General features: G+C 45.7%; 1 long non-coding RNA gene across 3 annotated transcripts; it reads left to right on the top strand.

Moving 5' to 3' along the window:
• LOC111934924 (uncharacterized) lies at positions 1–27374 on the top strand. Of its 3 annotated transcripts, XR_015274929.1 has the most exons (7): positions 6289–7075; positions 13260–13472; positions 20846–20923; positions 22864–23169; positions 23718–23867; positions 25524–25791; positions 27162–27374. It is a non-coding gene; the product is annotated as an uncharacterized LOC111934924 (long non-coding RNA). The 3 variants fall into 3 exon arrangements; XR_015274931.1 differs by lacking the exons at positions 6289–7075; positions 23718–23867; positions 25524–25791 and adding exons at positions 1–160; positions 25845–26016 and having other exon boundaries at positions 27162–27349; XR_015274930.1 differs by lacking the exons at positions 23718–23867; positions 25524–25791; positions 27162–27374 and having other exon boundaries at positions 22864–23614.

Genomic DNA, 27374 nt, shown 5'->3' with positions numbered 1-27374 from the left:
AATATTTCCAGGGCAGGCAGTGCAGGAGGGAGCACTCTGCCTTCTGGAGCTTTGCCTTTATTGATTGCAAGAGGTCTCAGAAACATTTTCACCTTTTTTCTGCACACTTTTTCACTTCAGAGGCTGCAATACATGTGAAGGGGAAAATTAACATAAACAGGTAGGAAAAAAAAAGAAGTATTTCTGTGAGGGATCTGAAATGCCAGCTCTGTCTGGGCAAAGGGAGCACTGTGTGATAGGAACAGCTCAAAAGGGGAGCTTAAAGCAGACTGAGGAATGACTGATGGACACAGGAGTTATTTGGATTTGGAATGGGTTGAAATCCTGCTCTTCTTTGATTCTTGTGTGCTGGGAAAACTGGGCTGGTTTCTGTGGGGTGCCAGAGGCTGCTGCTGTGGGGATGGATGTAACTGGGAACTGAAAGCCCAGAGCTGCACAGGAAATGTGGCTCCAGCAAAGACCAAATCAAACCTTTCCTGCTGCTGCCAGGCAGGGGCTGGAGAGGGTCTGGTGTTTATTCAGCTCCCAGGACCATCCCAGCAGGAATTCTGCTTCAGGTCACCTGGCAGGTTCAGGAGCTGATCCTGTGTCCTTCCCCAAAAAGCCCTTCCATGAACCTGGGCAATGGATTTGTTCTCTGCTCTTGTCTGTCCTAAATCAGAGGTGACCTGGGAAACACGAGGTGAATCACAGCAAGGAAAATGGGGACAGAGCTGCTGTGTGGGGCTGGGGTCTCCAAAGGAGCAGCTGAGTGAGGTCACGAGTTGTGCTCTCCATCCTTAAATAGGAGGGAGAGGAAACTTCAACACTGAAAGAAAGCAAATGGACTAAAAAAGTGAAATAAAAAAAAGGTTGTGCTAGGAAATACTCCAGGGAGAAAGTCTCTGGTGTCCTCTGGTGGTGGGGAGGACAGAGACAGCTCCTGGATAGAGGTTTTGGTGTGGGACCAGCTAAGGTGGTCACAGGGATGGGAGTGATTTTAAAGGAATTGGTGCAGCTGCCCCCACATCAACTGGATCACGTTTCCCAGCTCTGGATTAGGTCTGTTTAAAATTAGGTAATAACAAAGTAGGAAACTTTGAGTAAGGGGAGTAATAAAGTAGTAAACAGGCAAAATGAAGGAGCAAGGTGACTTTGGAGCAGTGTGAGAACAGCTCTTGCTGTGCTTCCTTCAAAGGAAGTGCTGTGTTTTGGTGAAAGAAGATTATGAAAAGAAAACAGGTTTAAAAGACACCTAGAAATCCTAAGAGTCTAGGAGACTGATTTTGAAATGATTTTTATTATCTTTATTTATGAAATTTATGGTAACAGACTTCTGGATTCATAATGATATTAGAAAATAAATGAACAGACTTTCTCTGCCCAGTGCATTTTAATTTGTAACTACTGCCAAAGTTCCAAATTTAGGCTGACTTGAGAGCCAACTTCCCTGAAATAAGCCATGACACAAAGTTAACACCATCCAGCCAATCTGACAGGAAATATCTCATCTGGGCTGATTTCACAAAGCTGAAGGAGGGAATAATTCAGTCCTGCGGGTGAGTTTGGTCAGAGATCTCAGGTTATTTCAGCTTGTTATTTCTACCTCAGCTTTTCAGCTTTGCAATTACTTTTTGCCAGTGTGAAAGAGGCACATTTACTGTAGCTGAGGAGCCCCTGGCTCTGCTGTGTCCCCATGCCACAGCTGGGGATGCTGAGCTCCAGCTCCCAATCTCCTCCCACAGCTCTGCCTGCTCTGGAAGGCTTTGGCTGGGCCACGTGAAATCAGAGAGCTCCATGGCATGCTGGTGGAGAGGATTTTGTTATTTTGTGAAAGGAAAACCCATTTCTCAGCGGTATTAAAGCTAATGTGTGACCCCAGAAAAGCCACGGTGGAGTTCTGTGCTGTAATTTGCTTTCAGAATGAGATTTTCTAGTGGACACCAGCAGATGCCAAAGCTGTAGAGCTCAAGGCCCTTCAGATGGGCACCTCCACAAGTGGCAGGAGCCATCAGGCAGGTCTAGAAAATGTTGGAGAAGCCCCCAGGCCTTGGAGTAGATCTGAGGTTCTGTGCCCTCAGGCCGTGCCTTGAGCCAAGGACCTTTAAATGCTTTATCGAATTTTGCTCCACACAGAAGATATTGTGTGGCTGGTAGATCCTTTATAAGAAAATGCCAAAATATCCTGAGATGACCTTCAGCAACTGAGCCACAAATGTACTGAAAATGGCCAGAGCCCACTGCAGAAGGGCCAGCACTTTTCCAAATCACCTGATTATTTCCTAACCTTTGGCAGGCCCAGCATTGCCCTGGTGTGAAAACATTTGATTTATTCAGCTTTTCATAATGCACTGCCTTAGCTGGCCAGGAGAGAACACTGAGAGGCCTCTCATGGAAAACAAAGTCCCAAACACGTGCCAGGTCTGTGCTTTGTGGGAATAATTTGGGATGTGGGACTGCACGTTCCCCTCGCTGCTCCTTGGTCTGCCTTGCTTTTAAAGGCTGGCTTTAGGCATTCCTGCACCCCCTCCTGCTGCTCCCACACATGCAATGACAGCACTCCTGCTACCTGCTCCCTACAGATTTGGATGTTGTGAAAGCCTTCGAAGGACTATAATTTACCCTTTGATTTTTTTTAATCCACTGACAGCTTATCTAACTTTGTTTTTATTGAATAACATGATTCTGTGAAGTGCCTGGGAATATTATTTTTGAGAGACTGCAGGTTAATTATTGTAAATTTCAAAAAGGAAATATTAAGCCAATTATTAAATTAGAGTTGATTATTAATCCCGGAGAGATAATTACCAAGGCCTGAGGCAATTTGTCTTCTGTTTGAAATAGATTTTCCCTTGATTAAGTTGTATTTGTCACTTAGTCCCATGGTTGCTACTGCAAATGACTTTATTATCCTGCAAAGTAGAAAACACTTCTCTGAAGTTGACCCCAAATATTTGGGCAACTTTTCAGCTGAATTCTGTGCAAGGGCACACCAGCATTGGGGAATAATCTGTCCTTGCTCCCCTCAAAGGTAAACTGCTTCTGAGTGAGTAGGATTTCTACCACAGCAACAAAAAAGAGCAATTTATAGATGTAAAAACGCATAAAATGTGATTTTGTTTCAGAAACCCACAGGTAATACTGAGCATTAAATGCACATCTTGTAGTGTAATCAAATGATTGTAGTGAGACCTAAAAACTGCGCTAGTGAAAGACAAGGTAAGTGATGTTTGCTCTGGGGCAGCATTACAATTCTGTGCTTGAGTAAAGCAAAGGCTGAAGACATTTTAACCCTTCAACCCACAGACTGAGAATCTCAGTCCATTAAATGGAATTGACTGCATTATTCTGGATTTAATGTTGGTTAGACGGTGTGATGCTAAATAAAAGGGGTCTGGGAATGTTCCGAATGTTTGTGCTTAAACCTGAGTTTAAATCACTTCGAAACAGCTTTTTTGGATAATTGAGTCGTAAATCCCAATTTAAGTGCTGTGGAAATGATGGAGAAGCACTTTGGAGTGCAGTGGTTCCAGGAGGGCAGAGCCTGTGGATACCTGGCAGATTTTCTGAGCTGTAGCAGCCCGTGGGTTTTTGAGGAGGGCTACAGAGGACAGGGAGGGTGTTTTCTCTTTCATATTTCTCTAGCAAGGTGAAAATGTACCCATGTTTTCCCTAAAGATGAGTTTTGCAGAACATCCAGCACAGAGAGGATGAATGTTCTCTGCTTCCCCTCCTGAAAGAATCAGCTTGACAGAAGAATCCTGATTCTTGTGCTCAGTCACTTTTCATCCCGGAATTCAAAGAGCATTATTCATAAGCCCCTTCTGGAAATTCACCAGAAAAATGCTTCACTTTCTCCTCAGCTTAGTTTATTTTTCTGTATGTACAGAAAGAGTGAGGATGCTCAATGACCATTGTGTCCTGTCCCCCCCATCCTTCCCCAAAGCTGGGAGGAGGAACATTCCCTCTGGGATCTGTAACAAATGCTGTTTGTTAGCTCAGACTGAGCAAATCCAGGTTTCTCTCTGTGGACAGGGTTTGTGAGGAAGTTCTGCAGTGCAGAAATGGGGTGCCAGGGAGGCTTGGGTGGACAGGTTAGAGAAATAATGGAAAATATTTACTAAAGAAGGCAGAATGCTGTTTATAAGGATTATGGTTTGATTTACCTTCCTGTGTTGGCTGGCAGAAGCATTCCTGCCATCAGGAGCAGGAGGAAGAGGTTTCAGGCTGCACCAGGGGAGCTCAGGGTGGACAGAGCAGGAATTTCCCCATGGAAAGGGAGCTCAGGCCTTGGAACTGCCCAGGGAGGTTTGAGTGTCCATCCCTGGAGTGCCCAGGGAAGGGCTGGAGGTGGCACTGAGGGCTCTGGGCTGGGGACAGGGTGGGATTGGGCACAGCTGGGACTGGATGGGCTGAGAGTGCTTTCCCAACCTCAACAATTCTGGGATGCTGTGATTTCTAAGTTAAAAAACTTCCTACTCTAGAGCTTACCTTCCACTCAAGGACATTTGGCACTCGGGGCAATGTGCCCTCAACTCCTTTGTGTGTCTGCATTGTGGTAAATTCCCCTTTGTTTTCTCTGTGTGATGACAACCCCAAACCCCTTTTCCATGGTTTACCATGGACTGGGGAACCTCTCTGAGGTCATTTGGAGCACAGTTTACCTGACCTTGGCATTTACTCCTGGGCTGCTCCTCCACTCCAAGGCAATTCCACACTTGGCATTCCCACAGACAGTGAGCAGGCCTGAGCTTATTAAACCTCCCCCCAGCTGTGGGAGGGAGGCAAATATTTATTGTCTCATTTCATGGCTAAGGCAACACGAGCTCAGACAACATAATGATAAATGATGAGCAAACCTGCCGTGGTGCCCGGCCAAAATCCGGCCAAGCCAAGGAACTGGCAAGGCTCCCACTGAGCCCGAACTGTGCAGAATCAGAGCTCTGAAAAAAGCTTGTTCTCCTCAAGAGATTCTCTTTAGGTGTTTGAAGTCATCCCTGCATGGGTCCCGAACAAGATTTGTAGAACAAAATAACTTTTTTGTTTTTGTAATTTACAGGCTTTGAAAACCTGGTGTCAATTTTTTTTTTTTTCCCTTTACTACTTCATTGTGCTTTAGTAAGGATTTCATCTCTTGGATCTTCCTAGCTGTAAGTACACCTGATGCAGTGTGAATCAATCCCTAGAGGAGGATTTTGCTGCCCTGCGAGGCTGGGCACGACAGGAGCTGTTTGTCCCTGGTGTGGGACAGCAGCAGCAGGGTGGGAGCAGCATCTTTGCCCTCTCAGGGATGGCAGCGGTGCTGTTGGTAATAAAACCACCCTGCAAACCTGCTCTGGAGGAAGAGCAGAGCTTTGTTCATCAGCAGTTCTTGCCCCAGGGACACTCTGTGCTTTCCTGGGGAGAGCCCAAATTGCTGCCGAGCTCCCGTGGGACGGAGCTGCGGGAATGGGCTGTGCTCCGGCTGCTCTCAGCTGCCAGCTCCTGAAAAATAACAACACAGGCAGCCAGGCTGGGGAAACAAATAGGATATTATAGAGTTTATTCCTGTGTGCTGCTTCCACCCCATTTGTCAGCATTTCATCCCACCTGCTGCTGGAAAGGATTCTGCTGCTCCGAGATGCCTGCGAGGCGTTGTTGGCATCTCGTACTACACGAGAATATCAATATCTGCTTTGAATAACCTCAATGTATTTTAAACAAGACATTTCCAAATGGTTGCTCTGTAGCTGTGCGTGAGCTCTGTGGAACTCCAATTAAGAGTCTATCAGCATTTGCAATGTGATCCATTGTGAAAATTTATTCTGGGTAGAAATTTAGCATGTAATAACGAAGACCTGGAATTCTCTGTTCTCCTTTTCTTTCCTGTTTCATTGGTTTTCTTCCTCTTCTGTGTTGGAAAACAATATCTGACGCTATAAGTGCTAAATAATGGAGATAAAAAACTGCTCTGCATGAGGGGCCAGAGCAAGGCAAAGGAATGGCTGCTCAGGGGTGATCAGAGCTCTTTGACTCCATGCAGTGAGGCAGAATGGAAAGGATGTGTTTGAATAGAATAAGTTTCTTATGAATTAACAAAGAATGGCTTTAAGCTGAAGGAAGGTAGATTTAGATGGGATAATGGGAAGAATTTCTTCCCTGGGAGGGTGGGCAGGCCCTGGCACACGTGCCCAGAGCAGCTGGGGCTGCTCCTGGATCCCTGGCAGTGCCCAAGGCCAGGCTGGACATTGGGGCTGGGACAGTGGGAGGTGTCCCTGCCATGGCTGGGGGACACTGGGTGGATTTTGAGGTCCCTCCCAAGCCGAGGCAGTGTGTGATTCCATGTTCCTAAGTTAGCACATAGCAGCTGGGGCTGTGGAGGCAGCAGCAGCTGAGGCAGAGCAGCAGAGGTGACGCAGGATTTCTCCTGCAGTGATCAGGCTGTGATGGTGGGACAGACATGATGGGAGATGCACACGGTGAAGTGCAGCTGGAGTCGGATCCCCAGCCCTGTTGGGTGCTGTGCCAGGCTGTGCTGCTTCCCCTGGGGGATCTGAGGGCTGGGCTTCATCCCAGCTCTGCACTAAAGTGTGAGCTGTTGTTAAAAACCTAAAAACCGGGGCTGCTCTCACTTGAAGTTGTGAACTTGCCTTTCAAGGTGCCCGTGTGATGCTCCCCAGGGGTTGTCTGGCTGCAGAGGAGGTTGGATGCCAATGCCAGAATTTTTTGGATGGTTGAATGGCCTCCAGTCTGCTTTTTTGTTGAGTGAAGGTTCTGCTCCCTTCCAGCTTGTGCTTTGCCAAGTCCATTATCCACCTTGGATGGCAGTTTGCAAACTGCAGCCACCCGTAATCCCAAGATGTTGCTGCTGGATTTTTCCAGGTTCTCATCACTGGTGAGCACTTAGAGAACATCTGCAAACAGCAGGAGGGGCTGGCACAGTGTGTTCCACTGGCAGATGACATCTGTAACACTGGCACATCCAGCTGGCACAGTAGAGCTGCGCTGAGCTCCTGGACAGCATCCAGAGAGGGGAGTTTGGAGAGATCACCTCTAAAATGCAGCCAGGGTACCACAAGGAGAAAGGAAATCCTGAAGAGAGCTGGCCTGCAGCAAGGTAGGATAAACAGATTTCAAATAAACGAGGTGTTTTTCTCCTCCAGTGCAATGGAAAGGTGCTGCAGGGAGCTGCTGCAGTTGGGTCTCTTGCTGGCCTCCAGTGCTTCTGCAGTAAATGTTTGGTCTGTGTTGTTAGAGGAGTGCTGTGAATCTTGTTATGCACCTCAGAACCGAAATTTGCAGTGAAGAGTCCCTGATTTCCTCCACATTCAAAGATTAATTTGGTTGCACGCTGTGCTTTTAGATCTCTGTGGTTGTGGGGATAATTCTGTAACGGGGAAGGGAATGGGCATGAAATGGGAAACTCGTGTTGAAAAAACCCAGTGTGCTCCTTTATAGCCCAAATTCCTGTTTGCTGCAGCCATGGGTGCATGGAGGCCAGGGGATGCTGACCTCAGGAGAGACTAGGGCTGGTTTCAACATCTCATAGCTTAAATTATTTGACTTTGTGTTTCTTATCAAATTCATAACAGCTGTAGATGGGTGTCATATTCAGGGTTTTTCTTTAATATATCTGAATATTCTTTATATTCTATATAAATTATATAGATATATAAAGATATATTATATATATCTTTAATATTCTTTAATATATCTGAAATCTCCCTTCTTGTCACATCCCCTTCCATTCTGTCCTTGTGTGAGAATATCCTGAGGTGTGCAAAGGATGGCCAGCACTCTGTGCCTGGGTGGCTGGAGAGCTGTGATTTATGGTTGCTGACAGTGAATGCTTTGCCCCACCATGGAGCTGTGTCAGGAGCTGCTCAGGCCAGGCAGCTCCTGTTTTCTGTGGCTCTCAATCTCAGAGGAGCCAGATGCTGAGAGAAACAGCTCTGTGCTCGCTGGGCTGCCCAAGCACTGGGTGATCCTCCCAGCTGGACTCTGCTCCAGGAGCTGCTGCTGACCAAACATTCTGTGTGGTCACTACCCTGGCCTCAGATTGCCTTTGTGAGTTGTAAAATTGGTGGTTTTTCCTTTGTGTTCTTCTTCCTGCCATCCTTGGATGGTGGTTTCTTCCATGAGGTGGATGGATCAGGAATCTGCTGTCTGCGATGGCTGAAAATCCAGTTTAACTCCTACTCCCTCAAGGTAACGTCACAGGTTTTAGAAATGGATTTTATACAAGGGAGCTCTGAATCTTGTGGTGGCTTTCTCTGAGGTTTGTCATGCTGAAAGCTACCATGGCACCATATCCACATGGTCCATTTGGGGCCAATTCCTGTGTTTCTGGGAGGAGCAAGGCAAAGGTCTCATGTGAGCAGGGCAGGTACTGATGGCACAACTCAGAGCTGAGCTGCTGCAGGGACTGGGCTGATCTTAGGGGACCTCCTAGAGCTCTTTTACTCTGCAATTCTACTCTTATGAAACCAAAAATCCTCATAAAATAACTTTTAGTCATTTCTCTGTGGGGAAAATGTACAGCAGCAGGTGGTCACAGAGAGCCGAGTTAAATATCATGGATTTTGCAGAGAAGACAATGAGATTTTAATGTTGTTTCCTGGTTATTATTTTTATGATTTAGATTTCATATTGAATAAAGGAAAATTGTGGAGGAAGATAAGGATGCAGACCGCCAAGGATGTGGTAAACATCTAGAAGAATTTATTTTATCTAACGATTTGAAAATTATTTCATGCACTAAAAAGGCAAAGGAAAAACAAGTTAGAGACAAAGGCAATAGAGCATTTACTACAGAAATCTTTGTGCAATATATCTACAGGCACAAATTTCAATGACCTTAAGGTAGGAAAAGAATTTACTGGTGTTTTTAATCCTATGTAACCTTCTGCCTCTGAGGATGGCACTATTTAAAAAGTCCAAAATTTCACATTAGAAAATTTGTGTGTCTGTCACAAATATATTTTGTGACACAAAGCATGCTCGGTTTCCTTTTTCCCTTTTTAACTCTCAGGGCACTGAGGGAAAGCTTTTGTCCCTTGCAGTATTTGTTTCAGGAAAAGTTAAATAAAGGCTGTGTAAGCAGAAGGAAAATGGAAAAGCAAATCAAGCTCAGCTCTCCTCACAGCGAGGATGCTCAGAAAAGGAACAACCCTCAGCCCTTGTGCTCCTGTGTTGTCTGGAGCCAGGGATGCTCAATCGTGTCCTTGTCCCTTGGAAGGCCAGGCAGAGGGGTGGCCTGGCAGAAATGTGACCCAAACAGGCTCCAAATCTCTAATTGGCATCTCCTGGAGGCATCACCTCATCCCGTAAAACCCTGCTCGTGGTGCCCTGCCTCCGTGGGCCTGCGCGTGGAGCGAGGCCGGCTGGGCCCTGCCGGGGAAGAGCAGCCACAAATCTCTGCAGAGACATCCTAAATATAGAAATGCCTTCCCTGCAGCTGGGAGAGGCGCAGCAGGGTTGTGTAGGAGCAAATGCAAGGCGTCAGTGGAAGCGACAGCGGGAAGCAGAGGGCCTGACCTGCCGCGGCTGGAAATTCATCACGGCCTGACGGCGCCTCCGCTTTCATTTCTGGTGGCTGCCAGCCCTGGCCTGGGTGGGGAAATGGTGCTCGGCATCAGAGGGGCTGGGCTGAGCCCACACGAGCTGCAGGCTCAGCACAGCAGGGCTGCTGTCACTTGCACATGGAAACTTGGCTCCAGGAGGGGAGGGCAGGTCCTGCCCGCTCCAGGTGAGCTGCACCTGAGCACCTCTGCTTGAGGAGTGAAAGCAGAGGGTGATGGAACACTCCAATCTGCTTCCATGACAGCTGGAATATTCCTAGTGACATCCCCCGGGGATAAAACACATCCCAGCTCTGCCTTTGAGACTCTGATCAGCAGGAGGCTGAGCTCAGAGGCTTTGTCTGCTGTAACTCACACCAGCGCAGGTCTCTGTCCCCAGCAGTGTCTGTGAGCAGAGGCAGGACTGTGCATGGAGATGAATCCTGATCCATGTGTGTTTCTGACCTCTGCACCTACAGGACTTTGTTTGAGGTGTTTGGGCTCCGTTGGACTCAGTGATCTTGAAGATCTCCTCCAAACTCGTGATTCTTCCTCAGCAAAGCTGAGACCTGTGGTGGTCACTGAGAGATGTGTGAGCTCTCTGTCCTTTCAAAAGGAAAGCAGAGAGAGGGGTGTTGAGCAGGGCCAGGCTCCAGCTGGGGATCCTGAGGGTGTCCAGCAGCTTGGCTCTCCTCAGCCTGCCCGGGCCCAGGTCAGGTGCCAGCATCTGCAGCATTTGAGTTTTCATCAACTGCTCTTAAGTACTCTCAGCTGAGACAGTTTCTGGGGAGGAGCCATTTGGACAGCAGTAATCTGGAAGCAGAAGTTTGCAGTTCTCATCTCTGAAAGATGATGCCAGGAATGCCCAAAGCCACCTCATTAAATTTTCGTGTTACTGATGGGCCCTCAGAGGCCCGTTCTTTATAAGCAGCTGGTGGTTCCCAAAATCAGCTGGAAGACTTGGCCAAGTTCGATTGCTTGGCTTTGAGGATATTTAGATCAGACTGATGCTCTTTTTGTTGCAATCCAATGCTTTTGACTTCTCTTGGATTCTTCTTTACTTTCTGCTATTAATTTACATTTCAGCAATTGTAGCCAGCATCCCTGCGTGCCTGTGGCTGGCACAGGAGGCTCTGTGTGTGTCAGCCCTGCACTGGTGGCTGGGTAGTTCCCCACAAATAACTCCAGATTCCCAGACTAATTTGGGTGGGAAGGGACATTAAGGATCCATGGCAGGGACACCTCCCACTGTCCCAGGCTGCTCCCAATGTCCAGCCTGGCCTTGGGCACTGCCAGGGATCCAGGGGCTGCTCTGGGCACCTGTGCCAGGGCCTGCCCACCCTGCCAGGAACAATTCATTTTTAGAATCCAATCTAAACTTTCTCTCTTTCAGTTTAAAGCCATAAACTCCTTTTCTTCTGTTTCTTTCCCATGCCATGTTTCAAAGGATAATCTAAAGCAGCAAAGGTTTTTCATTTGCATTCTGAATATTTGTGGGAGTGCTTGTTTTCCCAGAACACAGTGTCCCACTGGAAGCAGCACAGGTGTCTGAGGAGAACAGAGAAACCCACGTTGAGTGCAGTTAGTCCAAGGAGAAGAAGAAACTGTTGCTTCTGCGTAATTCCATTATTCACTGTGCTGAATTATGCTTCATTATGAGAGGCTGCCCAGCATCTCTGGAGGTGTAATGGTATTATCAGCCTCAAGGAACTATAGGAATAATAGCTTACCTTACATTTATATAACGCTTTTCATTTGCAAATGCTTTGCAAACATCAGTTCCTCTTCTCCTGACATCTGGAATGCAGATAAAGGTTATTGGATCTATAAAGCAGCGGAGGAAGAAAGAAGGAAATGTTGAGCTTTATTTAATATTAAATATAATGTGCACAATCTCAAATCTGCTCAGACCTATTCATGTCCAAGATCAGGTTTTATGTCACAGTGGAAGGCTGAGATCAATGATGATACAACAGCAGAGTTCCAAAAGTGCCCGAGTGTCTGTGGAATCACATGGAACTTCTCCCACCAGTGCACAAATCCCTTTGAAAAAGAGGATGTAACTATTGCTGCAGCTGTTAAAAATTTATGTATAGCCTTCCCATTAGCCACATTCCATTTGGTATTCCAGAGGCAAACTGGAATTCTGAGGAGGAAACTCTGGCAGTGCAGTGCTTGCAGGTGTAGCTGTAAATTCAGCTTGACCTGGTGTTTGAACCACAAATTCTGGGGCCCCTCTCCCTCCCAGATGTGCTGAGTGATCCCTGGGAAGCTGCTGCTCATTCCCAGGGAGCAGGGCAGGACCTCCTCAGCAGTGCTGCAGGAGTGATTTGAAGGCTTCACACCCTCTCCTGTAATCTTGTCTGGCCCAAAACCACTCCTGGGAGGGCTGGGGGCTGTGCTGGGTCACGGAGCTCTGGAATTGCAAAGGTCTGATCCATAAAATGTCTTCAGCACTTCCCAAGGGGAGAACAGGGCTCAGGGCTGGGGTGTCCAGTGCCCAGCCACATTTCTGAGCAGCTCCCACAGTGGAGAGAGGAAGGTTTTCATCAAGTTAAATTCCAAAATATTACAAATGAGTAACATCCCTATTTTATGAGCTGGCTTCTGGGCACTTGGGAATTTCTGTATTATGAAAAAGCCACTTCTGTGATATAGATATTTATGTTTATATGTGTGGTGTGCCCATCACAAGGTCCTGAAGTGACAGGACAAAGAGGAATGGCCTGAAGCTGATGGAGGCAGATTTAGATTTTGTTTTCTTTTCTGTTTCACTGAGAGTTGGTGACTTTTCCTTGTTTAAGCACAAAAGAGGAGGGGACTTTTCTCAGCACTTTGTAAAGTAAACTTTAAACATTTTCTTTAGTTCTTTATGGTATTTTTTTTTTTGGAGTTGCCTGGTGAAAAGATGCAAATGTGGCACATATAAAAGATCTTCCATTTTAATTTAATTGCTGAACATTTTCTCTACAGTGCAGCCATTATCTGTTTGGCTTTTATTACCTTCTCCAGTAACTTCCACCAGTGAGTCAGCGAGTCCATAACAGCAGCAGGAATTATATCCCTGCTTGTCCCCTGGGTGTGCTCCTGGATCTGTGCTCAGCTTGTCCATGGAGCTGATGGAGAGCTTTAAGCACCACAAAAGGGGCTGTTAGGAAAAGGATTTTTTTTTTAATTATTATTATTATTTTAAAGAAAATATAAAACTCTATCAGGCATTCTGAAATTGGGAGTGAAGAGTTGGCCGTCTCTACAGAATAAAATTTCCTCCAGTTTCACTGAGGGTTCCTGGCTGGGGGAAGCAGGAGTGAAATGCCTGAATTCTGCACCCAGCTGGGCAATCCAGGGATTTAAATATCAGATTTAAACATCACAGAATATCCTGAGCTGGGAGTGACCCACAGGGATCATCCAGTTCCCACTCCTGGCTATGCACAGCACACCCCAAGCATTTGCAGCTCAAATCCACTGACATCAGCCATGAACAACTGTCTCCATCAGATGTTCGCTGGAAAAGAAATATGCTCAAAGGAAATGAAAAGAAATTCCTTTTTTGGAGCAATATTTGGCTTTGATGCTCTTTATCTCAAAGCCTGAGCTTTGTTTCAGCCACTAAGAGAGATGACTTTGCTGAAACATCACAGCAGCTGAGACTGTTCTTCACAAACCAGTGCAGAGAGCCCTGTTGTCCTCCTGGTTTTACCTAATTAATTATTAATAGAAATATTCATGCTTTTACAGGTACAGAACAGGACAATTTGAATCAAGAAATCTCTCTCCTTTCTTGCCTTGGAGCTGGCTGTGTCAATCTTCAGTTTTCAAGGGGGAAAAATCCCAGCCTGTGGAATTTGTGGCTTTCTAAACCATTCCTTTGTGCGGTGACTTCACATCAGAGCAGATCCTGCTTCTCCAGAGGGGTGGGAGCAGGGATTGCTGGTCCACAGGAAATTTTGGGTGAGTACCCAGTGACACCCAGCCCTGTGTGGGCTGGAGTGAGTCTTTGCACAATTTCCTTGACAAAGTGTTGTGTTTTGGGGGAGTAAGGGATGTCTGGGGTTATAATATTATATTTAATATTTAGGCCAGGCTAGATGGGGCTTGGAACAACCTGGTCTAGTGGAAGATGTCCCTGCCCATGGCAGAGGTTGGAATTAGAGGCTCTTTGAAGTCCCTTCCAGCCCAAACCATTCTGTGATTAATTTATTCCATAATTTTCCTGTTTGCTCTTCCCATCTTCCCTTATTAAGGGAGATCAATATAAACCCCAGTGAATTCCAGTAATAATTCCCAGTTTTGTGGTGGTTTTATTTGTCTGCCCTGCCCCTGTGCAGTCACCAAGTGCTTGGCACTACTTGGCCTTCAGGAGGTGCCCTTGGTGGCAAATGAATGCCCAGTAACTCCTGGTTGGAGCAATGTGGGGTTTGGTGGTTGCCCAACCTCAAACATGCGTCCTTTGATCCCATAAGGAAGTCTCTGGTGAATAAAGTGGTTTTTGGGGTTTGCCTCCTGTGGTGTTGGAATCCCCAGCTGGATTTGGGATGGTTTGGGAGGGGTTCTTCCAGACAGGGCTGAGTTCACACAGAGTTTTTCTGTGGCTCCAACAGGTTATGGGAGCTCTTCAACCAAACCCCAGTGACTCACACAGCCTTGCAAGGGTTCAGTGAATTACAGCAGCACTGGGAGGAAACTCTGACTGTGGGCTTTTATACCTGATTTATGGCCCTCCTCAGGAGAGCACAGTGAGGACAATGACTTTCACATGCTGAGTCAAACAAGAAACAGCCCAAACTTTGAATTGTTTTGCTCTTTGACTACTCCAGAAAATCACAGCACATAGTTTGGACCTGTCTGGGGCTCATATATCTTATCTGATGGATGTTTTCTGGTGAGAAATGATGTTCTGATTCAATAATGACTGAAAATTCTGGGCTGAGCCCACCCTGAGCACTTGCTCTCTGTAGGGTCATGTTTTGATTTGCTTTCTGAAGCTGAAGCTGCTCCCAGTGGTGACGTCTCCTGGCTCCAGCAGCATCCCTGGTCCCCAGGTGCTTCCCCTGACCTTCCAAATGTTTTATGGAATATAAAATATCTTTCTATAAAGCAGAGCTGTTTTAGAAGGTTTATTAACATTTTATATAGTGTACAATGTACTAAAGTAACGGTCCAATTATTTATGTGACAAGATGTCCCTGAAAATGTTCATATCTGTGCTGTTTTAATAAGGCACTAAAAAAATACCATAACCCTCTGCTGCTGAAGCTTCTCTGGGTAACAGCCCTCAATTATATCCCTGCTGCACTCTCATTTAATACCTGTATTAAATCTGTTTTGTTAAGGTTTTAAGAAATCATCTTAATGCAATTAAATAGTGCCATTAAATCACAGGGGAATTTTGGTTTTACCCCTCTGCCAGCGAGAAGTGCAGCAGCAGAGCAGTGAGTGACAGGGATGTGCTGCTGCCAGCACTCAGTGTTTAACACCTCTGACAAGGGATTTATCCAGGGGAATGAGGAAATTCAGCATGAGGGGCATGAGAGTCTCAAATTGGTGCAGTCCCCAGCCCTGGGGGTCCAAGGAATGCCTGGGGATGGCACTGGGTGCTCTGGGCTGTGACTCCGTGGTCTCCAGCATCTCAATGATCCTGGCACCATATTCAGGCCATTTTCACTACAAACAGGGTCAGGTGATATCAAAGGTCAGCTTTTTGGCCTGCTGGTCACATTACATCGCAAAAATATCACGATTGTTTTTTTAAAGTCTTTTTCCAAGCATCAATTTGGAAGTTGTGTTATGAGGAACATTTTTCCTCAGGCAGTAATGGGTATGTTTGTTTATTTTATGCATAGTTAAGTACCTTCCACCTGGCCAGAGGAGATAAATGCAGGTGTTTTTGTCTGAAAGTCTGAACAAATTAGCCATGAGAAAAGGCACGTGGAAAACTGAGGAAATAGCTTTAAGTTTGTCCTTATAAATGCAGGAAACTGTGAAGGTGCACTTGTTTAACTGTGAGGAGATGAATAAATAAATGAAATGTAGTGGCTACTGCTGGTGGACAATGAAATGATTTTGAAATGCTCTGAGATTCCTTTGGAGTTCCAGCTTTAAAAATAAAGTGAGGAAAACTTTTTTTTTTTTTTTTTATATTGTGGGGGAAAAGAGCCAGGAAGAAGCAATAGCTATTAAGTGCTGTCAGATAACTGGTGGGTTTGTGTTCAGGAATCAATCTGGATATCTGAGACAAAAATGAGCTCTGAAGTTATTCTCATTAATGGATATTGGCAAAATCTGCAGCAGTTTTATATCACTGCTAAAGGCAGAGTAAATGAAACACCTCCAGCTCAATTAGCTATGAAAGGAGTCTCCTGCCCTGGCAGGATGAGCTGGCTCTGAGCAAAGCCTTTGCAAAGTCAGGTTGGCCTCTTGCCTTTGGATTTTGGCGTTGTCCCACCGGGCAGAGCGACCTGGCAGAGCCTCTGATCCATCTGGGAAGGGCTGGGACTAAAAGTGAGGAAAAAGGAGGGAAGTGAGAGAGAATTGTGACAGTCTGCTGACCTCAGGGAAGGAGATTGGCATTTCTCTGTCTGTGGGAAGGGAAGAAACACTCTCAGACTGGGTTGGGTTGGGTTGGACATTAAGGATCATCACCCTACCATGGCAGGGACAGCTCCCACTGTCCCAGGAGCTCCAGCCCCAATGTCCAGCCTGGCCTTGGGCACTGCCAGGGATCCAGGGGCAGCCCCAGCTGCTCTGGGAACCTGTGCCAGTGCCTGCCCACCCTGCCAGGGAACAATTCCTGCCCAAAATCCCATCCAGCCCTGCCCTCTGGCAGTGGGAAGCAGTCCTCAGGAAATCCGAGGATGGGGCTGACAAATGTGGGAGATGGGAAGAGTTTTCCCTGCTCACTCCCCATGGTCTGAGACACGTCCCAGGAGCAGGAGGGCAGCACAGATCTGGAAGGGGCTCTCCACCCATCCCAAGGAGGTTTTCACCTTGTGGACAGGGAGCACGGGGGATGCTCATCCCTGCCTGCCCAGGCCAGAAGGTGAAGCAGGAGCTGATGCCTGGAGAGGCTCCTGGAGCAGAGCACATTAAAGGAATAAATCAGGGTTTATTTTTATTAAAACCCTTCCAAGGATCACCTTGGGCAGTGCAAGGGCCCGGCCCTGGCTGCAGCCAGGATGGGCCCCGGGTCAGGAGTTTCACACTTGGATCAGTTTTGGTCCATTTCCACCTCGGGGTGAATTGTGCAATTCCAGCTGCAGGTGATGCAGTCCCATCCTCCCAGGTTGCTCCATCAATTCCCTGCTGGTTGTGCTTTTTGGGCCTGGAGCTGCAGCGCTGCCCTCGGTTCTGGGGCTGGGAAAGGATTGTTGTGTGTGCCTGAGCTGGGAGAGCTCGCTGACACTTTGTGTGGAGCTCAGAAAATCTGCAAAACATGAAAGCCAAACCTTAAGGCATCATTTTCCCCTCCAAGCAGACTCCTGTTGCAGGACTTTGGTCCCTCCCTGGGTGCTCCTTTTAATGCTGGTTGGTCCCATCCCACAGCAAAGAGTTCCTACAAAAACTCATTTAGCACATGTGGCTAATTACCCTCACCCTGCATTTACTCTTTGCTGCCATTAGCCAGCCTGCCTAGGAAAGAGGAAAATCCAAGTCCATCTCACCCTTCTGTGGCTGTACATAAGCACTGGAATTAACTGCAGACAGGAGTTTTAGTGTCTGATTCAAATCACTTTTAAAATTTCATGAGCTCACAGCTGTGCCACCCATGTGCTTCAGCACTTGTCCTTTCCACAAGTTATTTTTGTCCTCGGAGTCTGGTCAGGGAACAGCTGCAGGAGTGGTATTTCTGCACTGAAATAGCTGAAAGCTGAATTTTTAGTAATATTTAACTGAGAATATTGGGGAGACTGACCCACACCTTCTGAAGGTTTCGCTGTTTAAGGAAGAACTACTAAATTTAGGATTGCACAGTAAATCCTTCTTTTTCTTCTGGAGCCTTGTGGTTATATCACAATTTATTCTGGTTTGGGGGATGAAAATCTGATCCTGAAGGGTGCAGTTTGTTGTAAACAAATACATTTATGGTGGTTAATGTGAGTATCTGAGGTAAGTCCATAATTCTGGTTGTTATGGAAAAGAAGTATTTAAATGAGACAGGTAGAAGGAGAAATTCTAAATATAATCAGTTAAGAAAAAGTAAAGGCAGGAAAGGGAGTTAGTATGAAATCCTGGTTGGTCTAAATGCAATAAATCTTATTGTGAGGGGAAAAGCTGATTCTCTGAATGTGGGGCATGAACTAAAGCAGCTGAGTAAGAACTAAATCAGAACCCATTTTCCTGCTTGTAGATTGAGTAAATTCCACAGTGTTTTCTCCTTGTGGAAGCACAGGAACATCTCTGGGTGCCTGACACACACAAGCAATACATGACCAGCGATATCTGGGGCAGAACATCAGGATTTCTGAAGCTAAAATGGATTTTTCTGTGGTGATCCAAGGCACTGCTGGTGTTAGAATAATTAAAGGACGCTCCTGTGAGTTGCCAATTAACTTAAATTTACCAAAGGGGGGAAAAAAAAAAAAGTGATGAAGTTATGGGAAGGGATTTTGCAGATGGAAGCAACACTGTGGGTGTAAAACATCTCAGCAGGGCAGCTGTGGGAGCTGAAGCCTTGGGTGCCTTTGGAACAATCTGCAAGTTGAGGTTTAATCCAGTTTTGGAGAAGCGTCAGGTTGGCTGTGAGTTTGTGACCTTCACCTGCTGCTTTTGCCTCTACCTCAAACCAAATGCTCTGATTTCTGCAGCTTTACAGTAAATCAGCACAACTGCAGATGTAAATCAATGTCACTGCTAATTCTCTAATGTTATCTGCTTGCATATAAGAATAGAATATTTTGAATGGAGTATTTTAACAGTGGAATTTGTAGAAATTTCTCTTGTAAATTATTATCCACCTGGCTGCTTCACATAGCAATAAATTTATTTTATATATTATTTTATATATTATTACTGGATTATTGATGATATTCTTCCCTTTATTTCAACCCTGACATTGACCATAAAGAAAAGTCCAAATCAATGATTTGAAATGACTCTGAAATGCCTGTAGTGTGTTTGTGAGGATGTGTCTGAGACCCTTTTTGTGGGCTTTAATGAGATATCCTAACCACTAATGAAGTGTGTTCTTCCAGAAGATATCACAGCAAAACAAGCAGCTCGTTGTGGTAAATACCATCCCTGGCAAAACACTGGAAAGCTTAATGTATCTGAAAGTGTGCAGCAATTTAAAATCAAGTTAGGAGTTAATCAAATAACATCAGCTTTGTCTCATTTCAGTGGTGGAACAAGCACTAAATTGTGGATTTTAAACAAACACGAGCAGGTAATGCCCAGCCTGGACGTGTGTTCCTTGGCTCCATAAAACTTGCATATTTTCCACCTGGATATTGTTTTTATTGGAGCTCTCCCAGTTGGAGTTTGCTGGCAGCAGAAGGGGGGCTGATTGATTTTTATGCTAATCCTAGGTGAAAAGCAGCTGTTGTAGCTGGGTTTGCACTGGGTTAATCCAGCTCATCAGGGCTGTAAACAGGCAGATAAAGGCAGGGGATTTCAGCCTGTAAAGTGCTTAATCCCTGCAATCGGGGGCTTCCCCTGCTTCTCACCTGAGCAGGGATTCTCCTGCTCCCTGGCCCTGCTGATGGAGGATGGGGACAAGGATGGAAAGGATTTCCCAGCCCAGCTCTTCCCAAGGCAGAGCTTGCTCCATGCAGTCATAAATATTCCACGTGATTTGTGTTTAAATCTTCAGTGCTGGACAGCTCTGTACATTTAATACTGAACTCCTGATTTTCCAGGTAGTTTCCTAAACTGCACAGTAGCTTTATGTGTCAGCCCAGTTCTCCCACACTGGGTCTAAGTTTATCCAGTTAATTTGCTCAGAGCCAAATGTTTCACGTCCAGAGGAGCCTTGTTATTTAACTGAACACCTCCCCTCTACATTGCTGCTCATAAAGTGAATTTAATTCTCTTCCCAAGGAGGAGAATTCCCGTGGGATGGGAGGCAGCAGCCTGCTCTTGGTGCTCCCTGGCTGGCATCACTGCTGGATTCAGCTTTTTGGTCCTTGCTGTCCCTCCTTCCCCAGGCAGGGCAGGGCGATGCTGTAACGAGGGAGGGATTTATGGCTCGCTCTAAATTTGATTTGTTCCCACAAATGTTGTATAAAAAGGAGCTTGTTCTTTTATTAAACACTGCCAGCCTGAGGGCACGGTTTATACAACATCATTACACCTGGTAGGAACGAGTCAATCCTGTTCCCTTTCAAATGATGGATGGCAGGGGGGTGTATCCAGGAGAAAAGGGTTGTGATGTTCATTCATCCACCAGCTAATGATCATTAGTGGATTTTAATATATTAATTTATATTGTTATGTGTATATATATATATTTTATTTTTTTTTGGTTGTATACTGGATTGGGCTCTGACTAACCTGTTCTAGTGGAACATTTCCTGAGTGTGGAATGGGGTTGGAGCTAAATGGTCTTTAAGGTGCCTTCCAATCCAAGCCTTTCTGTGATTCCATGATTTTCTCTGATGGATCCCCACACCCCCTCCTCTCCCTTCCACTTAATTACCTCTGCATTCACTCACCACCTCTAAACTGCCACACACAACACTGAACGCAGAATTAACTTCTTTTAGTGCCTATAACAGAATTAAACCCAAGCTTAAGCAGGGCAGGCTTCAGTTATTAATCCTCCCATGAGCAACTATAATTATTTTTGCCAGCACTAATTTCATTTGCATATGCATTGTGAAGTTGCAGATCACAGGGAAGCAAGGGGGGCAAGGGGCTCTTGCTGAATGAAGCAGCGCTGTCAAAGCACAGACTGGGGGGAGCCAAGTGTGATTTAAAGGAGGGGAAAAGCAGCAATGCACTGCCATAAAGAGGCAAATTAACCAGAGTGTTTCTGATCCCTGTTTGCCAGAGGATTCCTGGGAGAGGTGCCTGTCCTACATCTGTCAGGAGCGGCTGGGTTTGACAGGGAAGGTGACAGGGTGGTGGGGCTGAGCAAACACAGCTCAGTGTCTGCTTGCAGCCCCAGCAGAAAGAACCACAAAGAGCTTCAGTTCAAGATGGGAAGTCAGTTTTATTGGACTTTGCCTCTCCTCAGGAGTGCTCAGAGCTCTGAGGTGATACAAACACCTGAGTGCTGGACAAGGCACAGAACAAGATTTCATTTGGGCCACCGGATGTGCCACAATTTTTTTCCATCACAACTTTTTAGGAGACTTCAATCTGTGTCACTGTGCTTTGTTTTGCAGGTTGTTGTGGCCTTGGCTGTCAGAGTGTGGGGGTTTGTTGGCCATAATTCCTGTTCCAAGCCCAGAAAAAGCACTCACGTAAGTCAGCTCAGATGGTTCTTCCTTTCCCTCCTTTTTCACAACTTATTTTTGGGTGCTAAAGTTGTCACTACCGGTTGGATGGGACAACACAGGCTTGGCGTTTTCCTCCTGCTGTGGTAGAAGAAGTAATTTCCATCATTTTTTTCTTGCTGGGATTTGCCTGGAAAATTAAATATCTGTGGCAGCTGGTGAAGGAAAGGTTTGGGAAGGGCTTGGGTTGGCTGATGTGTGTCCACCTTTGCCCCTGTGGGCTGTAGAGCAAATAACCAGACCTTCCCTTTCCCTGGAGCCCTGGGATTCATGGATGTCTCTTCAATTCTTGCTGGGATTTATATCTGGCAAACAATCTCAGCAGCTGGCTCAGTTTTCTGTGCTCAGGGATGACCTCGAGCAGCTCTGAGGCTCAAAAATGGAGTTTTTGTTGCTACAAACGCAACAGTGCTCACCAAATCTCTGCAGGGCGCCCAGGGAGCACTGTGACACTGAGACACCGTAAAATATTATAAAAACATTATAAAATATTATAAAAATATTATAAAAATAGGCATTTTAATAAGGGAGAAGTTGCCAAGAGCTGGGGAGCAGCAGTATCTCAAAGCCACAGCTGGGAGTTGCACAAAGCTTTTTTCTTGCTCAACAGGCAGAGCAAAATAAATTTATTTTATTAATGGAAATCTGTTTTTTCAATAATAGAGCTCAGAAGGCAGAGGGCAAGAAAAGGGAATGGTCAACTTAAGTTCTTAATGCACAGCATTTTAAACTCTTCCTTTTTTTACAAATGTTTAATTCATCACTAAATATTCCTTCATTTAGAGCTGCTGAAACTGAGTCAGAAATAAGAAATCCTCCAAGAGCTTGGTCCATGCAGTCATAAATATTCCATGTGATTTGTGTTTAAATCTTCAGTGCTGGACAGCTCTGTACATTTAATATTGAACTCCTGATTCTCCAGGTAGTTTCCTAAACTGGGCTTTATGTGTCAGCCCAGTTCTCCCACACTGGGTCTAAGTTTATCCAGTTAATTTGCTCAGAGCCAAATGTTTCACGTCCAGAGAAGCCTTGTTATTTAACTGAACACCTCCCCTCTACATTGCTGCTCATAAAGTGAATTTAACATTAAAATTGATAATAAATAACACATTATTTTTGTCCCTAGAGCTCTCAGTGGTCTCTGGAGCTTGTGTCCTTGCAGTCTCCTGTCACAGTGGGAGCAATGAAAGCACAATTATCCCATTTGTCTGAGGGGTTCAAACACAGACCCTCTGTGGGACCCAGATGTTGGGGTGGAAGCAGCTGCTGATGTGAAGGGAAAAAGGGGCAGGAGGCTTGGGCAAGGGAAATAAATGAAAATTGCATTGTGCAGGAGGATGTTCATGAATTTCAGGTGAGGTTTGCCGTGACTGCCTTTGGCTCTGGGATGGGTTTCTACCTTCCAAGCAAACACCCAACCATTCTGCTGCCTCATTCTTGTGGATGCTCATTGTAAAGCAAAGTCCCAGCTTTAACAGCCCAAAGCTCTTTGCTAAGTGGAGAATTGTTCTCAGGCTGAGGAATTAATAGCAAAGTTTCCCTGACAGAAAGAGCCAGGCATTCATCCCACAGCAATTGTTCCCAGAACTGGCAAACACAAATTAAAGCACTTTGCTGCTGCATTTATTTTTTTCTGTGAAGGTCTTTATTTATAACATTTGCTGTTTAGGTTTGAAATCTCAGCCCTGTATATGGTTACACACAAATTACACATGAATACAAAATGTGACTGGAGACAAGAATGAACATTATCACCAAGAGGAAAGATTGTTTTCAGAAATACATCCAAACCTACCCCGTTTTCTTGTATAGAAACTGATTTTAGCTCCTCAGGACCTTTGTCAGACTAAGTAAAAAGATGTTCTGGCATTGACTCTTTTGTGCTGAGGGCTTTTCCTGCTCTTCAGGGAAGGAAGAGGCTGCACCCTGAACATCTCCAGAGAGCCATGCGTGCCAAGGGCCAGCGCTGGGTGTGAAGCACCATCCTCAGTGCCTGGAGAGGGCACAGGAACACTCTGACCATTCATAAAGGGTTCTTTGGAAACCTCTCCAACACAGCTGAAGTGCAAAAATTACTTCAAGTGCTCACAAACTCCACCTGTGGGGCCATAACTCAGCTGAGACCAAGAGCTCCCGGTTCCTCCACAGTGAGTGGGAGCAGTTCGGTCCCACCACTTCCAATGACTTCAGAGTGAAAGGAAAGTTATTTCAAAGTAAGTAAAACATTTTCACCAGTGAAAAACTTCCTCCCAAGGTCTAATTCATGGCTTGAATGAGCTCCCTAGAGCAGAGCTCACTGAGGTGTCTGCTGGTGAGGGGAGAGGGGAGCAGCTTTGAGCGGCAATAGCTGAGCTTTGGTGGCAAACCTGCTTTTGCTGTTGCCTTCTGTTTAACTTCAGTGTGTGCTGTTATGTGATGGAAGTAGAAAAGTGCATCTGAAAGCAGCAAATATGAAAGGTACCAGTGCATTAAAATGATACCAGGTGAATGCTGCAGGAGGAGGAGATTCCTGAGCCAGGGACTGAGTCGCTTCTGATGAGGTTTAAACTGAGCAAGTGACGGGAGTTCAACATCAGCATTTTCGTTCTTCAGTGACAGAGGCACTTGTTTCATTTTGGACCTGAAATAACAATTAAACAAGCTTTTCTACTTCTTGCAGGAGTCAGTTTTTCAGGCCATTTTAATGAATGTGTATTTGTCTAAAAGTGATGAGGCCTGGGAAGGATCTGGCGCTAAAGCACCTTTATTTCCCTAACTCAAGGTGTCGAGGCAGCAGAGAGAGCCTGTCTGCCCTGCTTAGGCTGATCTAACCAGGAACCTGAATTCAGCTGACACACAGATGACACCCACACCCAGCCCTTCCCTTCCACAGTGTTCCCATCTGTTCCTGAGGGGAGGAAAGGAAAATCAGGTTGGTTTTGTTGCTGTTTTGCTCAGGAGGGAGCAGGCTCTGCTTCCTCCAGGTGCAACATTCATCTACCAAAGCAGATTTATTTTCCTTTTTAACATTCAGAATTTAGTGTGGGGTTTGAGGGATTTTGTCCCTGTGGTGCTGCAGGGCTTTCAGCATCCCCTGCTGGAAATTCTTCATGGATACCCAGATCCAGGCACCTGTGGATGGTGGCTTGGCCGTGTCACCTCCACCTGCTCAGGACTGAGGGGCATCAGTTGGTCATGGGTTTAACAAAACCACAAAATAGCCCAAAATCAAGGGATTTCCAGGGGCCTGGGAGGTCCTGCAGCCCCAGCTCCCCCTGTCCCCAGCACAACCTCAACGTGAGGATGGGGAGAGCAAATCTGAGGAGAGGCTTGGGAACATCCCACTGAAATTCCTCTCTGCTGATGCCCAAATTTGCAGCACAGGGAAAATCACGGCATTTATACAGCACTGAAGAAAATAAACCAAACTTTATATTCCTAAACTGTTAGAGCTGAAAATCCTGGAAATGCTTGTACACTTAAAAAATCCAGGATTCCATTTCTGTATTTTTCTGATTGTTGCTGCACTTTCAGATGCTCTCATTTCACAGGTGGAAATTGGTGATGAGCAGATTAAGGGATTTCCTACCACCTGTGGAGTTATTAGAAAGAGCAGATGCTGGTAATGCTGGAAAGAGAATTCTAGCTTGGAATTTAGACTTATTTTATTTGCACATTTCTGAGGAATGGAATACATGTGACTCCTAATGATCTCAGTTATTAGGAAAGGAAAGCTTTAAGGGAACTGGCCCCAAGACTGTGTCCTGTTAATTCTAAATGTAAAATAATTTCTCTGATGACAATGAAAAACTTCACAGTAATTATGGTGGCCCAAGAGAAGAAATTACTGTGCAGTCTCAAGTTATCAGACAGCTCCAACCTTTTTTAATATCACAGAAATGCTTAGGCTTCATGCAAGAAAAGCAAAATACCCCAAGGTAGTCTAATTTCATCTCCCAACAAACAGAAATCTTTTTTCTGTGGATGCAAATCACATTTTTATTACAGTGAAGAGCTATGTGTACTGTATTTATTTTATTTTTTTCTTCTTTTAACTCATTGGAAACACAGCTGATGTAATTGGACAATTGATGTAACTGCAAATGCAATTGCAGTAATTGCACATGCAAATAAGGGATTGTTCTCAGGGCTATAAAACTTCTGGGAGCAGGTACAATGTCCTCCTGCATTGCCTGGCACATAATTGTATGGGTATTTTGCACCAAGGCTTTTATCCAGCTCCTACCTCCTTATTTATTTGGGAACAGCTCCATTCCCTAAATATGAAATATCCTTTACACAGCAAGCAATAAAAATAATGGGTTCCCCATAATACTCAGGGCTGGGAATGCATTATTTCTAAACTGTGGTGCCTTTTACTTTATGGAGAGTGAAATAAACACTTACTGGAGATAAAACCTCATTTAACTCCACAGCCATCGGGACCGTCAGGAATTTTTGCTGGTTCCGATGGCAGTGGGAAGGGAACGTGGCAGGCAATAGTTTATGATGGCTTTTTCAAACCTGCTGTTGCTAATGATAACATTTAAAATGGAATAACTTTTCCTCTCACTCCTTATCTTTCCAGTTTCCTTGGCACCGGGAGCTGCTCTGTGGTAAAATCCTCGTTTGTGTGTGAGGAAAAGCCAGGAGTTTGTGCAGCCCAGGTGTTCCAGAGCTCTGTACCCGAGCTGCTGGAGCTCAGCGTGGAGCTGTGCATGCTCAGCTCATTCCCTGGCCTTGGACAATGCCTCTTTTCCTTGCTTTCCCCTCCTTTTTTACACCTGACTGCAGTGGAGGCATCAGCAGTGTTCCAGCAGCTCCAGGCTTTAGGGAACTGGTAGAGCCAGATCCAGGTAAAATGAGCTGAATTCATTGAATTTATTACTTTCGTTGTCTTCTATTCCAGAAGCTCCACATCTGCTAGGAAAGGAAACTATGGATTTATGAAGCAAATAAAACCTGGGATATCATTGTTGGTAAAATCCAGTGGCACTGCAGGAATAAAATAAAAATCCCAGTGATGCCCCCTGACATTTGAGAGGGCCAGGCAGGTTTGTGCCGTGGACAGAAACATCCAGGTGTGTGTGGCAGGAAGGGAAAAGGACCTGAGGGAGAACAGGACCACGTTCTTGGCTGTGGGGATCAATAGAGATCAATTACAGTGTACAGGAACTGCTTTTCCATACAATCACAGAAATATCTCCTCAAAATGTATTTACAGCTAGAGGGATCCCCAGGCAGAACTACAACATTTTATTTCCAACAGTTTGCTAGACCAAGAAAGGGCAGGAAACAATTCCTTCCCATTCATAAAATTATGGTGCAAGGAATGAATTTTTCAGATTAAGCCATCATTTTTGTCCTGGTGTGGTCACTCTGCAGCCAGAATAGCTCCAGGACTGACCCAGGGGTGATGTGAGCCCACTTTTTCCTCACTGGGAGGCCAATTCCTGTATTTGTCCATGTTCCTGCCTCAAACTCCATGTTCCTCATCACTCTCTGAACACTGGAGTGACTCTTGGGAGAATGGTAGAGAAGAGAGAATTGGGTTCCCAAAGGCTCCCTCATAAATCCCTCCCTATATAGGGTGGTGCCCATATGGAAGATCACATGGATTCTTGCTTTGAAGAATTGGCGACAGTGCCAGAGTCTGGCTCCCTCAGACTTCTGCTCAATGCAATGTGACAATTCTTGTTCTTGGTGCCCCGAGGCTTTCCCTGCACAGAGCCAGGGGTGGGACCTGCAGGGCAAATTATGCTGGAGATGACCTGGAGGTGGGCAGCTCCAGCTGGTCTGGGCAGGGGAAGAGCTGTGGCACTGCCCTGCCTGCGAGAAGAATTAAATTTGACAGCAGGATTATTTGCAGGTTCTCGCTCGGTTTAAGCTCCCTGGGAAGGCCCTGCCGTGCTTTGTTGAACAAACTCATGTGAGATGGGAGCTTGATCTTCACATGACATTTTTAGCTTGATAGGAAGAACCTCTGGCTTAATCTGCTGCACTGAGAGATGGGGATTTATTTTATTTATCAAATTCAAGCACTGTTTTGGGGTTAGTTCTTCAGCTGATGTGCTCCAGTGTGGAACAGTGTCAGATCTGGCAGAGAAATTCTAATGTAACAGAAGGCTTTATGCTTCCCTCATTTCACCTGCTCTCATTTCTTCATCCTAATTTTTCATTGCCATAGAAAGACAATTGTTTTACCTTGGATTGTGTTTATTCTCAGAGTAAGAGCTTGCATTGCTGCCCATGGATTGGGAATGCCACTCCTCTGGATCCAGGGTATCTTCACCCTCCTGTTGAGCTCATTTTTCCATGGAATACCTGAGTGGAACAGTGGGTTGGTTTGGAAGAGACCTCAAAGATGATCTGGTTCCACCCCTGCCACGGGCAGAGCCACCTACCATGGGGCAGGTGAGGGGATGGAGCTGGTGACAAG

This window comes from Cyanistes caeruleus, chromosome 11 (assembly GCF_971803275.1).
Source record: "Cyanistes caeruleus chromosome 11, bCyaCae1.hap1.1, whole genome shotgun sequence".
Classification (NCBI taxonomy): Eukaryota; Metazoa; Chordata; class Aves; order Passeriformes; family Paridae; genus Cyanistes; species Cyanistes caeruleus.
Note: the sequence above shows the minus strand (reverse complement) of the source record. Positions and strands in the feature narration are given on the sequence as shown.